At 42.8% G+C, this 16,719-nt stretch overlaps 1 long non-coding RNA gene across 1 annotated transcript in view; it reads left to right on the plus strand.

The window, feature by feature from the left end:
* Nucleotides 1–492: 492 nt before the first annotated feature.
* The window catches only part of LOC124715550, a 135,655-nt gene continuing 119,428 nt past the window's right edge, over nt 493–16,719 (plus strand). The window contains exon 1 of the long non-coding RNA XR_007005653.1: nt 493–604. This is a non-coding gene — a long non-coding RNA (uncharacterized LOC124715550). The remainder of the gene's footprint in view (nt 605–16,719) is intronic.

A 16,719-nucleotide genomic window follows, 5' to 3' on the forward strand; every position in this document is an offset into this window, starting at 1 on the left:
ATGATCCTCTGCTACCTTCACTATTTCATCTCTCAAAGCTATCCATTCTTCCTCTACTGTATTTCTTTCCCCCATTCTTGTCAATCGTTCCGTAATGCTCTCCCTGAAGCCCTCTACAACCTCTGGTTCTTTCAGTTTATCCAGGTCCCATCGCCTCAAATTCCCACCTTCAGACTTATCACATAAAAAATTCGGAGGCATTCGGAGGCCTCGTAATGTTTTGTCCGGAGAAATTATTTCTTTGAGAGAGAATTCCCAGCAGCTTTATAAATGTATCCAAAGGTGTGCTGTAGTCTTTGAAGCATTCTTTAGATGACATATAAGTATTTTGTTTGTATGTCCCGATTTTGGCTTAATGACGTACTTCAGGGTTGTTTTGGCCACGGTGTGTGCAGTGGGACACGCGTCCCTGCAGAGAACAGCTGCCGACTGGCACTGCTCATGGGCGGACGCCACCTGCTGCAGCGACCAGACAATGGCAGCGGAGTGACCTGTGTGCTGCTGGTGGCTGGTGGCGCTATAAATACGACGTGGGCGCGCGCCGCCGAGGCAGTAGCTGAGGAACGGCTGGACGCTGCAGACTGCACGCCGCAGCCGAACACAGGTGGGTCGCTAGCTGGGGGCGCAACGCCTGCACCGCACTGCCTGCTGTAATGCAGGTACTGTCACCGCTCGCGTCACATTTCTGCTGCCATTGCTGACATTACAGCCTTCCCACACGTGCAGATCCTGTGCGAGTTATTCGTGATATTTTGTCTTAAGTGTGACTGCTCTCATGACGAACAATATCGTGGCTATGACCGTTTCTAGAACTGCGACATGTCCTTACTTCGACAAAAGGCTTCCTACTTTGTATCAGATCATAGCTATCAGTTGTTGCTTTAACATCTACATGACTACTCTGCAGTTCTCAATTAAGTGCCTGGCAGGGGGTTCATCTAACCATCTTCAAACTATATTGGAACAAATAAGCCCTCGGTCACAAATATCAAGTCAAAATTGACCTGGTTTCGACGCTACTATGAGCGTCGTCTTCAGAATCAGAGTCTTGTTGCAACCCTTGTTCACAGTACGAGCAGCCCTTAGCGGCTCGCCATTTCACAACTGTTTATGACCTCGCCTTTCCGGCTTAGATCTTTTTTAATATGTGACTTGTAAGTACTGCAACTTTTCGAGTCAGTACAAACTTTAATTTTATTAATATACTATATACCTAATATGTTTTAGTACGGTTGTCTAATTCTGAAGACGACGCTCATAGTAGCGTCGAAACCAGGTCAATTTTGACTTCATATTTGTGACCGAGAACTTATTTGTTCCAATATAATTCTGGCACGGTCACTGAACCTTAGCAGCTATGTTCAAAGTTTTACATCTTCAAACTTTCCGTGCCGTTCCACACTTGAAAAGCGCGCGAGGAAAACCAACACTTAAATCTTCCCGTGCAATCTCTGATTTCTATTATTTGTTTTATGATGATCATTCCTTCCTATGTCGGTGAGCGTCAAGGAAATATTTTCACACTCTGAGGAAAATGTTGGTGGTTGAAATTTCGTGAGAAGATTCTGTCGGAACGAAAACGCCTTTGTTTTAACGATTGCCACCCCAATTGACGTATAAAATCCGAGACGCTCTCTCCCAATTTCCCGACAATACATAACGAGCTGCCCTTCTCTGAATTTTTGTAATTTCCTCCGTCAATTTTATCTAATGCAGATCCTATAACGCACAGCAGTACTTGAGAAAAGGACGTACAGGCGTAGTGTAGGCAGGCACTGCAATAGATCTGTCGTATTTTCTGAGAGTTCTGTCTTTAAACCGCAGTCTCCACTTTGATTAACCCACAAATTTATCTCTACGATGTCTGCGGCTCGTGGTCTTGCGGTAGCGTTCTCGCTTCCCGCGCACGGGGTCACGGGTTCGATTCCCGGCGGAGTCAGAGATTTTCTCTGCCTTGAGACGACTGGGTGGTGTCTTTCATCATCGTTTCATCCTCATTCACTCGCAAGTCGCCGTAGTGGCGTTAAAGAACTTGTGGAGCGGCGGCTGAACCGCCCCGCGAGGGGTCTCCCGGCCACCAATGCCATACGCTCATTAGTATTGTCTATTCGATCGTTATTTGTAATTGTACTCCCTAAGTATTTCGTTTAATTTACAGCATTTAGATTTGCGTGCTGTATCGTGTAACTGAAATTTAGCGGATTCCTTTTAGTACTCATGTGGATGACTTAATATTTTTCATTACTTAAGGTCAATTTCGCACCATACAGATCTTGTCTAAATCGTTTTGCAATTTGTTTTGATTATGTGATGACGTTATAAGACAGTAAATGACAGCATAATCCGCAAACAATCTTAGGGGGCAACTCGAACTGTCTGCTAAATCGGTTATATAGATCAGGAACAGCGGAGGGCCTATATCACTGCCATAGGGAACGATAGGTATTATTTCTGATTTACTCGACGACTTTTTGTCAGTTACCGAACTGTGATCTTTCTGACAGGAAATCACGAATCCAGCCGCACAACTGAGACGATACTCCACAGCCGAAGGACAGACCGTACGCTTAATTTTGGCTTATAGTATCAGCTCTTATCGTCTACGCCAGTTAGGTGCTTTCCTGTAGACACCGCCGTGAGCTTTACAACTCATGCAGCACTGCTCTCGTACACAGCACTGAACTATCTGGTTGGACTGTTGTACGTGACGTGACTGCCTTGCTTGAAGTTGCTCTCTATTGTTCTCTCCGAACTTTTCAGTATATTTATATATGTACATCTCCCTGAGGTTCTGTTTGTCCTCCTCGAACATGTCAGTGTATTTATAAGCCTACGTCTCCCTAAAGAAGTCTGCTTAAGATTAGATGGCTAGACCGAATAAAAAATAAAGAGGCACTGAATAGATTCGGTTAGGGGAAGAGGGAGGGGAATAAATTCATAGCACAATTTAGAAAAAGGAGGGATATTTTGGCAGGAAACATCCTGAGGCATCAAGGAATTGTTATTTTTGTAATGGTGGGAGGAGAGGAGGGGGCGAATGTAGACGACGACCGTTTGGCTGCAGTAGGCGGGTTCAAATGACTGATGCATGGTGGAGACAGGAAGAGACTCGAGCATGACAGAATATCGTGGAGAACCGTATGAGACCCATCTTCGGACAAAGGCAACAAAAATTACATCTTGTAATCATAACTATACACGTACATACGATGTCGTGTGCTAATTTAATTTATCTGCCATACTTCAGTTAATAAACTGATGGAAAAAATCGCAACACTAAACAATAATTAACGTACAGTAATGAAATTTCGTGGATACATTTGTCTAAGTAATATATTTAAGTGATTAACATTGCAAGACCACATGTTAATGTAAGTACGAGATAAGCCATGGCAAATGTGAAATCCTGGTACATTAATACCCAATGTAACCAGCAGAACGTTGAATGCCTGGATGAAAACGTGCGTGCATTGTCGTAGAGGTGCCGGATGTCAGTTTGTGGCATGAGTTCCATACCGACTGCACTTGGAATGTACTGGAATGTTGTTCATGAATGGCAGCACAACAGGTCAAATCACCAGGCTGACGTACAGTTTTGCAATCAGGGTGCGTGGGATAACCAGGAGAGTGCTCCTGCTGTCACACGAACTCGCACCCCAGACCATAACTGCAGGTTGTAATGGTACTTGAATTACGTAACCATTAGGGCACCTCACCTAAATCTCTCGATACCAGCAGTATTCTACTTTGTTTCTGTAAAATAGTTAACATATTTCTGTGACAACATTCAGATTTGATTTCATTCATGTAGAGGTACTTCGATATATCGATATGTATACATTGCAATGATATTATTCTTGTGTGTATTCTTTCTTTTGTCACTATGGTCATTGACGTACTTGTAACAATGATTTTTGGGCGCGTAAGCGGTTATTAGAGAGTCAAGCTTTGGTCGTCATGTTAAAAAGACGCAAATTGTAGTCAGTTTATGAAATGTGAACTTTAACGGCGAGGAAGATATTTTCAAGTATGTTTTATATTGTGAAGTGGTGTTTTGGAACGAGTTACGTGAGATTGCAACAAAAGTAATAAAAAGGAAGTGTAACCTAAATTCGGAGTGGTGATTACTTATTTACATCTCCATTGTCCTAACTTGCAAAAGTTTAATCTTCAAGAATGGTTTATGAAACACATCTATAAAACTTTTGAATATCGCAGAAAAACACCTAGGCCTCTTTGCAGCCGAGCTTGGAATCATCACTACCTAGATTTTCGACGATTGAGCCATGAGTTCACAACGAGACCAGCGTGGGAAACACGAAAAGCTGAGTGCCTAGTTTATCCATTATTTCAAGAAATGACTTTATTAACTGTGCTCTAATGACACCTGCCACATAATATAACTTTGTTGTTGCCCGAAAATGCAATATTTAGCAGCGTGAGCAACACTACAATCATAATTAATTTTTGACCTTTGTTGTGGTAGGGTTGTTAGAAGGTGTAGGTCCAGTGTGTTTAGCACGCAGACAGATTGGTTGCAGTCCGTCAACTGGCCTTCTTGTGACCAACACACGGCCATTGCTGGCACCGAGGCAGAACCAGCTTTCATCAGAAAACAGAACAGACATCCACCCTTCCCCGCAATGAGCTCTCGCTTGATACCACTGAAGTCGCAAATGGCGGTGGTTGGGGTTCTTCTGTGTCTGTGGAACGCACGCTCCAGGACGTTTGGTTCGGATCTTTTTTGAAGTAACCGATTTGCAGCAGTTCTTGTGTCACTGAGGTGGCGACTGCTGCTCACGTTGCTGCTGCAGATGCAGTATGATGCACCAGAGCCATACGCTGAACACGATGGTCATCCCTCTGTGGAGTGCCACGTGGCTATCCACAGCCCGGTCATGTTGCGACCGTAGATGCCAGTGGCTATCGCTGCCAGCAGTCATGTACAGTGGCGACATTCCTGCCAAGTCTTTCTGCAGTGTCGCAGAAAGAACGTCCAGCTTCTTGTAGCCCTATTACACGACTTCGTTCAAACTCAGTGAGGTCTTAATAATAGCGACTATGTCGCCTTAAAGGAATTATCGACTAACACAACCCCCTATGTTCAATCTCAAAGGTAACTAACGCTCACGACCGCTGCAGCGTGTATTTAAAGCAAACCTGATTTGTATCTTCATAATGGGGCTACTAGTGCCAGCCCTAGATGACTGACGCGAAATCTGAATAGACATCACCTTTTACGCGTGGAAACATGACTACCAACTTTATTTTGCACAACTCCTTCTTGGTGTTACGATTTTTTTACCGTCAGTGCACTAACGAGAAGAAAGGGTATGACACGGTTTTGACAGTTTCAGTATGCGATAAAAAAACGATGGGGCTTATGGAGAGAGTATTTTTACCTACTACATAAAACCTAAGTGTTTGAGTTTCAGTACTGGAGTACAAAAATCATACAATACCAGTACAGAAAATGGAGAGTAAAGATCACATATTTTGTCTTACACAGATCGCCTAATCTCTAAATTTCATTATAACAAATCAATACCTCAAAAACAAAATAGTATGACGCTGGCTGTTGGTAGATCTTGTGAGATTGATTCAGCGGCCTGACTGGAAAAGAAACTATCGCTTCGCTTTTATTGACCTCTTCCGCGTGAGAAATGTAACTCTTGCTCCAAAAGAACACGATTGAAGCTCCTGGCGTGTCTGTGTTGTGGACTTTCGATGGCTTAGTGTGAACTCATCTCAAATATGCTCTACATTTACATCAAATGTGCATGGCTGCACAGTGCACCTCCCTTTGCATTTGCAAGCAACTTTCAAGAATTTTTTATGACAATCATAAAGCAGCTGGTGCATAAGCGGCTTCTTGGTGAATCGACGATGCACTCGAACAGTGAATTGACTCCACGCAAATTCCAAAGCATAAAATGATTTCTCTTTTGGAGTAGTCGCCATGTTGTTACAAACAAACAACAGCTCATCTGCGTTAAAACTTTGTGCCTCTCTCTACCCATTGACATGGGCAATGTGTTTCTATCTCTTATAGGGAGACTGTAATAAACTACTGAAATCTGTTTTTTCTTTCTTTTTTAATCGCCCGGTGCGTAGATACGGTAGAAATTGACCCAGTGCATTTTTCAAACCTTTGAAAATACGCACAGTTTTATGTCACCTAGCCATTATTTCCAGTGTTGCACAACCACGTGTACTGCTGTACAGTACTATCATTTTCATTACAAAACTGCTAACGGTAAATTTTCCCCCAAAATATTGTCCAGCGTGGCTGCGGGGTCCCTGAGACCGCGAGGTCTATAGCGTGTGCTGCATGCGCTACATGGACAAACCGTCTCTAACAAGGGAACCTCCTCATCGCACCCCCCTCAGATTTAATTATAAGTTGGCACAGTGGATAGGCCTTCAAAAACTAAACATAGACCAACAGAGAAAACAGGAAGAAGTTGTGTGGAACTATGAAAAAAAATGAACAAAATATATAAACTGAGTAGTCCATGCGCAAGATAGGCAACATCAATGACAGCATGAGCTGAGGAGCGCCGTGGTCCCGTGGTTAGCGTGAGCAGCTGCGGAAGGAGAGGTCCTTGGTTCAAGTCTTCCCTAGAGTGAAAAGTTTAATTTTTTATTTTCAGACAATTATTATCTGTCTGTCCGTCCGTCCGTCCGATGCGAGGTAAATGCGCCGTAGTATGGGAACGCTACACCTAAACGGAAAAAATTGAAAATGTTAAAAACATATGTTTTGACAGAGCACAGGGAAAACTGTGCGACTGTGAAACTGTTTCATTCATTTATTGCAGTTTATGTGACAAACTCTTATGTTTTCATCGCTTTTTTGGGAGTGATTATCACATCCACAAGAAAACCTAAATCGGGAAAGGTAGAAGAATCTTTTTACCCATTCGCCAAGTGTACAAGTTAGGTGGGTCGACAACATATTCCTGTCATGTGACGCATATGCCGTCACCAGTGTCGTATAGAGGAATCGGTTGACCTATGACCTTGCGATCAAATGATTTCGGTTCCCATTGGAGAGGCACGTACTTTCGTCTACTATCGCACGGTTTTGCGGTGCGGTCGCAAAACACAGACACTAAACTTATTACAGTGAACAGAGACGTCAATGAACGAACGGACAGAGCATAACTTTGCGAAAATAAAGAAAAATTTTTACTCGAGGGAAGGCTTGAACCAAGGACCTCTCGTTCGGCAACTGCTCACGCTAACCACGGGACCACGGCGCTCCTGAGCTCATTATCCTTGATGTTGCTTATCTTAGGCATGGACTGCTCAGTTTGTATATTTTGCTTATTTTTTTCATAGTTCCACACAACCTCTTCCTGTTTTCTCGATTGATCTGTGTTCAGTTTTTCAAGGCCTATCCACTGCGCCAACTTATGACTAAATCTGAGGGAGGTGCGATGGGGAGGTTCCCTTGTAAGCTAAATAGAAACATCTCGTGAGGCATGAAGGGAACACCCAGACATATAGCTCTCCATAACTCCCGTTGACCGTTGAATTACGATAAACATGGGTTATCCAATATAATTATTTTCGGGCTTGTCGTACATAAAAACAACGGTCGGGATCGTCGACACCAGTCTTTGTGACACGACCTGGTTAGTGGCGTGGCCTGTCTGACTATTTGACAGCGAGCACGCACCCCTGTGTAGCTCGCAACAGCTATGATTCTCCCTTCAGCTCCGAACTTTCGCCTAGATCGATATCCTCGTACGGTACAAAATGACCAGACAACAGCATAGTTAAGTCTGTGTGGAAAACCATCTCAATGAAAAGATACCATTGTATGAGCAACTTAAAATATTACAAACACAAGTAAACGACATATGAAGCTGTTTAGACCATACCTTCTACAATTTACAGGTCAAGATTTTAAAAGAGTCAAAAACTTGAGGCCCTCTGTTCAGCTCATTTTTTGTATTTAAAGTAATTTTCTCATTTCTTTAATTTTGTTTTGCCTTTTCCATTATTTATAGTGTGTAACAGGTAATCCATATCATCTTTCCAGACGACTTATTTGCCAAGGTACATAGATTTTAATGTTTCCATGACCTCATAGACAATTTTGCAGTATAATATATGATGCGATTTCATCCTGTATTCGTCGATTTTTCTTAGTATGCACAAAAGTTTTCTCCTTGATTCCATTGATATTTAAATGACATAAATAACAAAGAATTTAAGTCCTTGTAATGTAATGAACTGGGTATTTTTACAACACTAGTTTGAAAAATAGATACCGTCTACAGTGCAGTCTGTACCACATTTACCATTTACGCATGTTTTACTACGTATGCCAGCGCAAATAATTCTAGAATTCATCAGTTCCTTTTTTCATCTGTTGTTGTTGTTGTGGTCTTCAGTCCCGAGACTGGTTTGATGCAGCTCTCCATGCTACCCTATCCTGTGCAAGCTTCTTCATCTCCCAGTACTTACAGCAACCCACATCCTTCTGAATCTGATTAGTGTATTCATCTCTTGGTCTCCCTCTACGAGTTTTACCCTCCACGCTGCCCTCCAATACTAAATTTGTGATCGCTTGATGCCTCAGAACATGTCCTACCAACCGATCCCTTCTTCTGGTCAAGTTGTGCCACAAACTTCTCTTCTCCCCAATCCTATTCAATACTTTCTCATTAGTTATGTGATCTACCCATCTAATCTTCAGCATTCTTCTGTAGTACCACATTTCGAAAGCTTCTATTCTCCTCTTGTCCAAACTATTTATCGTCCATGTTTCACTTCCATACATGGCTACACTCCATTCAAATACTTTCAGAAACGACTTCCTGACACTTAAATCTATACTCGATGTTAACAAATTTCTCTTCTTCAGAAAAGCTTTCCTTGCCATTGCCAGTCTACATTTTATATCTTCTCTACTTCGACCACCATCAGTTATTTTGCTCCCCAAATAGCAAAACTCCTTTACTACTTTAAGTGCCTCATTTCCTAATCTAATTGCCTCAGCATCACCAGACTTAATTCGACTACATTCCATTATCCTCGTTTTGCTTTTGTTGATGTTCATCTTATATCCTCCTTTCAAGACACTGTCCATTCCGTTCAGCTGCTCTTCCAAGTCCTTTGCTGTCTCTGATAGAATTACAATGCCATCGGCGAACCTCAAAGTTTTTATTTCTTCTCCATGGATTTTAATACCTACTCCGAATTTTTCTTTTGTTTCCTTTACTGCTTGCTCAATATACAGATTGAATAACATCGGGGACAGGCTACAACCCTGTCTCACTCCCCTCCCAACCACTGCTTCCCTTTCATGCCCCTCGACTCTTATAAGTGCCATCTGGTTTCTGTACAAATTGTAAATAGCCTTTCGCTCCCTGTGTTTTACCCCTGCCACCTTTAGAATTTGAAAGAGAGCATTCCAGTCAACATTGTCAAAAGCTTTCTCTAAGTCTACAAATGCTAGAAACGTAGGTTTGCCTTTCCTTAATCTTTCTTCTAAGATAAGTCGTAAGGTCAGTAATGCCTCGCGTGTTCCAATATTTGTACGGAATCCAAACTGATCTTCCCCGAGGTCGGCTTCTACTAGCTTTTCCATTCGTCTGTAAAGAATTCGCGTTAGTATTTTGCAGCTGTGACTCATTAAACTGATAGTTCGGTAATTTTCACATCTGTCAACACCTGCTTTCTTTGGGATTGGAATTATTATATTCTTCTTGAAGTCTGAGGGTATTTCGCCTGTCTCATACATCTTGCTCACCAGATGGTAGAGTTTTGTCAGGACTGGCTCTCCCAAGGCCGTCAGTAGTTCTAATGGAATGTTGTATACTCCCGGGGCCTTGTTTCGACTCAGGTCTTTCAGTGCTCTGTCAAACTCTTCACGCAGTATCGTATCTCTCATTTCATCTTCATCTACATCCTCTTCCATTTCCATAATATTGTCCTCAAGTACATCGCCCTTGTATAGACCCTCTATAAACTCCTTCAACCTTTCTGCTTTCTCTTCTTTGCTTAGAACTGGGTTTCCATCTGAGCTCTTGATATTCATACAAGTGGTTCTCTTTTCTCCAAAGGTCTCTTTAATTTTCCTGTAGGCAGTATCTATCTTACCCCTAGTGTGATAAGCCTCTACATCCTTACATTTGTCCTCTAGCCATCACTGCTTAGCCATTTTGCACTTCCTGTCGATCTCATTTTTGAGACGTTTGTATTCCTTTTTGCCTGCTTCATTTACTTCATTTTTATATTTTCTCCTTTCATCAATTTAATTCAATATTTCTTCTGTTACCCAAGGATTTCTACTATCCCCCGTCTTTTTACCTACTTGATCGTCTGCTGCCTTCACTACTTCGTTCCTCAGAGCTACCCATTCTTCTTCTACTGTATTTCTTTCCCCCATTCCTGTCAATTGTTCCCTTATCCTCTCCCTGAAACTCTGTACAACCTCTGGTTCTTTCAGTTTATCCAGGTCCCATCTCCTTAAATTCCCACCTTTTTGCAGTTTCTTCAGTTTTAATCTACAGTTCACAACCAATAGATTGTGGTCAGAGTCCTCTTGAGTAGTCCCCGTCCGGAGATCCGTATGGGGGACTATTTTACCTCCGGAATATTTTACCCAAGAGGACGCCATCATCATTTAATCATACAGTAAAGCTGCATGCCCTCGGGAAAAATTACGGCCGTAGTCTCCCCTTGTTTTCAGCCGTTCGCAGTACCAGCACAGCAAGGCCGTTTTGGTTAATGTTGCAAGGCCAGGTCAGTCAATCATCCATTCTGTTGCCCCTGCAACTACTGAAAAGGCTGCTGCCCCTCTTCGGGAACCACACGTTTGTCTGGCCTCTGAACAGATACCCCTATGTTGTGGTTGCACCTACGGTACGGCCATCTGTATCGCTGAGGCACGCAAGCCTCCCCACCAACGGCAAGGTCCATGGTTCATGGGGATAGGTTACCGTACTGGTTTTGTTTCTCGTAGCTCTTTATGTCAGTATTGTGATACTAAAGACCTGTAGCTTGACATGTAAAAATGACTAGCAAGTAGATTGAAATTATTAGTCTGTAGCGTGGCTGTGTGTATAAAATGTTATCAATGACAGCCTTGCTAGTCACTATATCTCTCGTTGCAAACTGTGTAAAGGAAGTTACGTTGTATAAATGAGTCGGGACACTAGCATGCAACCATAATATATACACTCTAGAAAATTAAATCTTCACTTCATTGTATTAGAAGTTAAAAAACCCTAAAAAAGCGTCAAGCTGATTCATGAATAGCTCAGAATTGTCAGTTCATGCACTATATATCTTATTACAATTAGCTTTCCATTCATTTCAACTTATGCAGCTTTAACGTCAAAATGGTAATCACTGGGACGCATAAGAATGTGACAGGTTTATATCTGTATCCTTGCCTATTGTGAGAGGTTCCTCCACCTTCATTCTGAACTGATTTGCAGTAAAGGAATACGTAGCTCTATCTACTCACATTCAGCATTTCTACTTCAGAATTTCAATGGTGTTGAGAATGACATAGTTAGGTCTGCATTACTTTTTTTGGTTAAGTTTACAGTTGATGTAAGTAATTCAAAGTTGATTAACTTTATTTTTGGCCCTCCAATATTTTGTTGCAATAGATTTCCTTTAACCTCCTTTTCATCTTAGTAAGGTTTCAGGATTAAAACTTTGAGTTCTTGTAACGTCTTTTAACAGTTGTAAACTGAACCCCGAATGATCGATTAAAGGTGCTGCTCCGTTAAATTTCTCTCATCACTGTACCATCTGCAGGTAAGACTACATCCGTAAATCTCATCGACAGGAATCAATCCTCTAGATAACGGTTAACAAACAGAAACAGCCAGTCTAAATCTATAGTAACCCATCTCACAGAGCTATTCATCTAAGGTTGATCATGATGAGTCAAAAGGGAACAAATCCAACATTTACGTAGCTATTTTAGAAGGACAGTCTCAGTTATGTAAATCTGACACCTCTCCGTGCCACACCCACTCCGTCACAATGTGATTCTCAGCTGAAAGATAGTTTCACAAGGGTCTTAGGTACTCTGCACCTAGTTAAGACAGGCACTTGGATTGAAAAGGTTGTAACTTAGTAATTATTACTTAATTATTAACGTATCAGCTGATTACATCTCTTTCGTTACTGTTGCCAAGCAGCTAGATTTTCCTCACATCTCCTGCTTTGTCTGAAACAGTTAGTTTCCCAGAGCCATCACCGAGCGAGGTGGCGCAGTGGTTAGACACTGGACTCGCATTCGGGAGGACGACGGTTCAATCCCGCGTCCGACCATCCTGATTTAGGTTTTCCGTGATTTCCCTAAATCACCCCAGGCAAATGCCGGGATGGTTCCTCTGAAAGGGCACGGCCGACTTCCTTCCCTAATCCGATGAGACCGATGACCTCGCTGTCTGGTCTCCTTCCCCACACAACCCAACCCAACCCAGAGCCATCTGAGCCTTAGCTACGTCGACATCTGCTTGAGACTCTTCCATATACACACAGCAACAAAAATTTTGCATCATCCCGGTTCCCAGAACTCCCGAAGACAGACGTTGACTGTGGATATTGTACCATAGACACAGTCCCTTTGACTGTTCAGAGATATGCAACAGCAGCGCCTATTAGACGGAGGGGTCCGACAGCCGATCAGTTCCAGTCATTCCACCAGGAAGGAGGTACACGGCTCGTGTTGTCTGTAGGTCAACCATGCCTAGACTGTCAGTTCCGCGGTTCGATCGCGTTCGCATTGTTACTTTGTGCTTGGAAGGGCTCTCAACAAGGGAAGTGTCCAGGCGTCTCGGAGTGAACCAAAGCGATGTTTTTAGGGCATGGGGAGGAGATACAGAGAGACAGGAACTGTCGATGACATGCCTCGGTCAGGCCACCCAAGGGCTACAACTGCAATGGATGACTGCTACCTACGGATTATGGCTTGGAGGAACCCTGACAGCAACGTCACCATGTTGAATAATGCTTTTCGTGCAGTCGCAGGACGTCGTGTTACGACTCAGACTGTGCGCATCTTTACTCCCGATGTCCATGGCGAGGTCCATCTGCCCGACACCATGCAGTGCGGTACAGATGGGCCCAACAACATGCCGAATGGACCACTCAGTATTGGCATCACGTTCTCTTCACCGATGACTGTCGCATATGCCTTCAACCAGACAATTGTTGGACACTTGTTTGGAAGCTCTGTTCAACGAGTGCAGTAGCAGTTTGAGCAGCAGTTGGCACCACAGTGACACATCGAACTGTTACATATCGGTTACTTCAAGGACAGCGAGCCAGACGCCCTGTGCGTGCATTCCACTGACCCCAAACCACCGCCATTTGTGACTTCAGTGGTGTCATGCGAGAGCTCACTGGAGGGCAGGTTGGCAGTCTGTTGTGTTTTCTAATGAGAGCTAGTTCTCCTTCGGTGCTAGTGATGGCCAGGTGATGGTCAGAAGGAGGCTAGTTGAGGGCCTGCAACCAACCTATCTGCATGCTAGACACACTGGACCTACTTCTGGTGTCACGGTCTAGGGTGCGATTTCATATGACAATAGGAGACTCTCTTGGTTATCCCACTCATCCTGACTGCAAATATTTGTCAGTCCGGTGATTCGACCTGTTGTACTGCCATTAATGAACAATATTCCAGGGGGCGTTTTCGACAGGACAACGCTCGCTCTGCAGAGTATCGACAGGTTGCCTCGGGCTGTTCGATGACCAGATCTGTCTCCAGTCGAGAACGTATAGGACATTGTCGGACGACAGCACCAGCGTCATCCATAGGCAATATTATCTGTCCCTAAATTGACAGACAAAGTGCCCCAGGCATGGAATCCCATCCCACAAACCGTCATCCGGCACCTGAACAACACAATGCTTGCACGTTCGCATGCCTGCATTCAACGTTCTGACGGCTATACCTGTCATTAATGTACCAAACTTACGTACTTGCAACAGCTTATATCGTGCTTACATTAACCTGTGATCTTGCAATGTCAATCACTTAAATATGTTATCCAGGTAAATTTATTCCCAAAATTTAATTACTCAACATAAATTATTTTTTGCTGTTGCGATTTTTTCCCGTCAGTGTATAACAGATGTAGGCGGGAAAAATATTTATTGTTCCACATGGAAAACTGTGAAATATAGTTGTCTTTCTGTGGGCTCTATTTCTCTCTACCACTTCCCGTTTTTCATTGCTGACGCCATCCCTCTCCCTCACTTCCTTAACATTTTTACCGTCCACCGAGTACAATCCAGCTCATTCTTAATTACTCTAATTTTCCCTTCTGCTCAACTAGCTCAGCGTTCCGTCGATGTATCCTTCGATACCACGGAAGACTCGCTCTACTGCATTCCTACCTATAACAACATCTTCGTAAAACTTGCAGCCCACAAACCGCCATCTGGCACCTGAACAACACAATACTTGCACGTTTGCATGCTTGCATTCAACGTTCCGACGGCTATAGCTGTCATTAATGTACCAGACTTCAAGATTATGGTTGTTAACAAACAATACAAGAACTTAGGCCAAATAATAAACTTAAAATTTTATTTATCATCTACAACAAACGGATACTACGTTACATGCTGACACATTAAGCCTGAAATTGTCTTAAGTGACAGTTAAACGCAGATATATGGAAATATATTCATCTTTGAAGTGCAGAACACGATTTATAAATAGATAATAGAATTATATACGATGTTTTACCAAACGGAAATCATAAAATGAAGTTTTCACTTATTCAGACAGGAAAATATACAGGGTGTGCCAAAAAAGCACCGATAAGCCTTAGGGACAGGTTCCTTACACCAAAACAAGAAAAAGATGTCTAGTAAACAAGTGCTCTAAAATACATGCCTTAAGTGGTATGAGCACTCGTTCAGTAGAAGAGATGTATTCCACACAAGCAAAGATGAACAAGTGCTCATAGCTCTTAAAGTATGCGTTTTAGGCTCTTATGATTACGGCACATTTTTTTCTTGATTTTCTCCATGCTACATCCTTCCAAAATATAGAAAACAAAGTCCTTGCAGTAGAAGAAATCTGTTTCATAGTATCGAAGGTGGACAAGTGCTCATACCTCTTAAGATACACATTTTAAAGCCCATGTTTACTAGACATTTTTTCCTTGTTTTTGTGTAAGAAACCTGTCGCTTAAGCTTGTCGGTGCTTTTTTAGGGACACGCTGCACATTTGGTACTTACTATAACCAGCTCCCTTTACGCTCACGAAAATACAGCAGTCGGCCTGCCAGAAAATTGCTCGTCTGATGATGGTCCATCTGATCCATGTAAGGATCTGCAAAATTTTATGTGAACATTGCTTACTGGAGACCATTGCCCCTTCTTTAATCAAGCGATGAAACGCAGTGACTATGGTGCTGTATTCGGAGAAGTACAAGGACACTTCGGCGAACGCCAAGTCTGATCGTTTTCTTGATTTGCTGATCTATCTGTGATGACACTGATATTAAAAAGGCGTTAAATACTAACTTTTTTCCATCCTTTCTTGAGTCCTTATTCACATTGTGCCATTTGGAAAAATTGCATTAGGTCTGAATTTTGGACTCTGAAACAACTCTCCTTGCTTTAGTTCCTCAAAAAATAAATGCCAAAGATTTTGAGCGATTCTTAGAATGAATCATCCACTGTCTTGTGGGTTATTCGTTGTTTTGGTACTTCCAGTCCCTGGCACTCTAATCCGAAACATCGTGTTCCGCCAGGCGCACCCGTCGACTATTTGGAGATAGCTGTTTACAGCAGCTGCCCTAGTGAGTTAGAATTCAACGTTTTTACTTCTTGTGTGTCAGCTAACCGTAGAGTGATTTCCACGAACGGAAATGTTTGGTAGACCATAACTAGAGGCACCAGTTTTTCACAAAGCGCGAAATCGCGAAATTTTCACGAAATTTTCCACATTTTGCTGAAAACGCGAAACTATTTACTTTTAAGCCAAATCGCGAAATAATTGACGAAACTTTGCAAAATCTCGTCATTTGAACTTAACTGCGGAAATTCGATTGCAGTTATGGTAATACAATCTGGATATCGATTGTGCACCATTTCGATATACTGTATACAATATATCGAGTGAAACTTCCTGGCAGATTAAAACTGCGTGCCCGACCGAGGCTCGAACTCGGGACCTTTGCCTTTCGAGGGCAAGTGCTCTACCATTTTTTTTTTAAATCTCATTTTCTTCGCTTTTGTTCGTCGCATCTGCTCGGGGCGGACGTCGTAAGACACCCTTTCAAGTTCGTTGTTGTTCGATTAACTCAGTTTTTTATTACAGGGGGCAGCTACCCCGCTGACCGAGCACGCTGCGCTACCGTGCCGGCGTTCGTTTTCGTTCGTTGTATCTGCTCGGGGCGGACGTCTCGTGACACCTGTTTCAGTTCGTCGTTGAACCATTAACTCAGTTTTTTTTTTTTTTTTTTTTTTTTTTTATTACAGAGGGCAGCTAACCCTCCGACTGAACACGCTGAGCTACCGTGCCGGCATCATCTGAGCTACCGAAGCACAACTCAAGCCCGGTCTCACAGCTTTACTTCTGCCAGTATCTCGTCTCCTACCTTCCAAACTTTACAGAAGCTCTCCTGCGAACCTTGCAGAACTAGCACTCCTGAAAGAAAGGATACTGCGGAGACATGGCTTAGCCACAGCCTGGGGGATGTTTCCAGAATGAGATTT

The sequence above is a fragment of the Schistocerca piceifrons genome, chromosome 1, assembly GCF_021461385.2.
Source record: "Schistocerca piceifrons isolate TAMUIC-IGC-003096 chromosome 1, iqSchPice1.1, whole genome shotgun sequence".
Taxonomy (NCBI): domain Eukaryota; kingdom Metazoa; phylum Arthropoda; class Insecta; order Orthoptera; family Acrididae; genus Schistocerca; species Schistocerca piceifrons.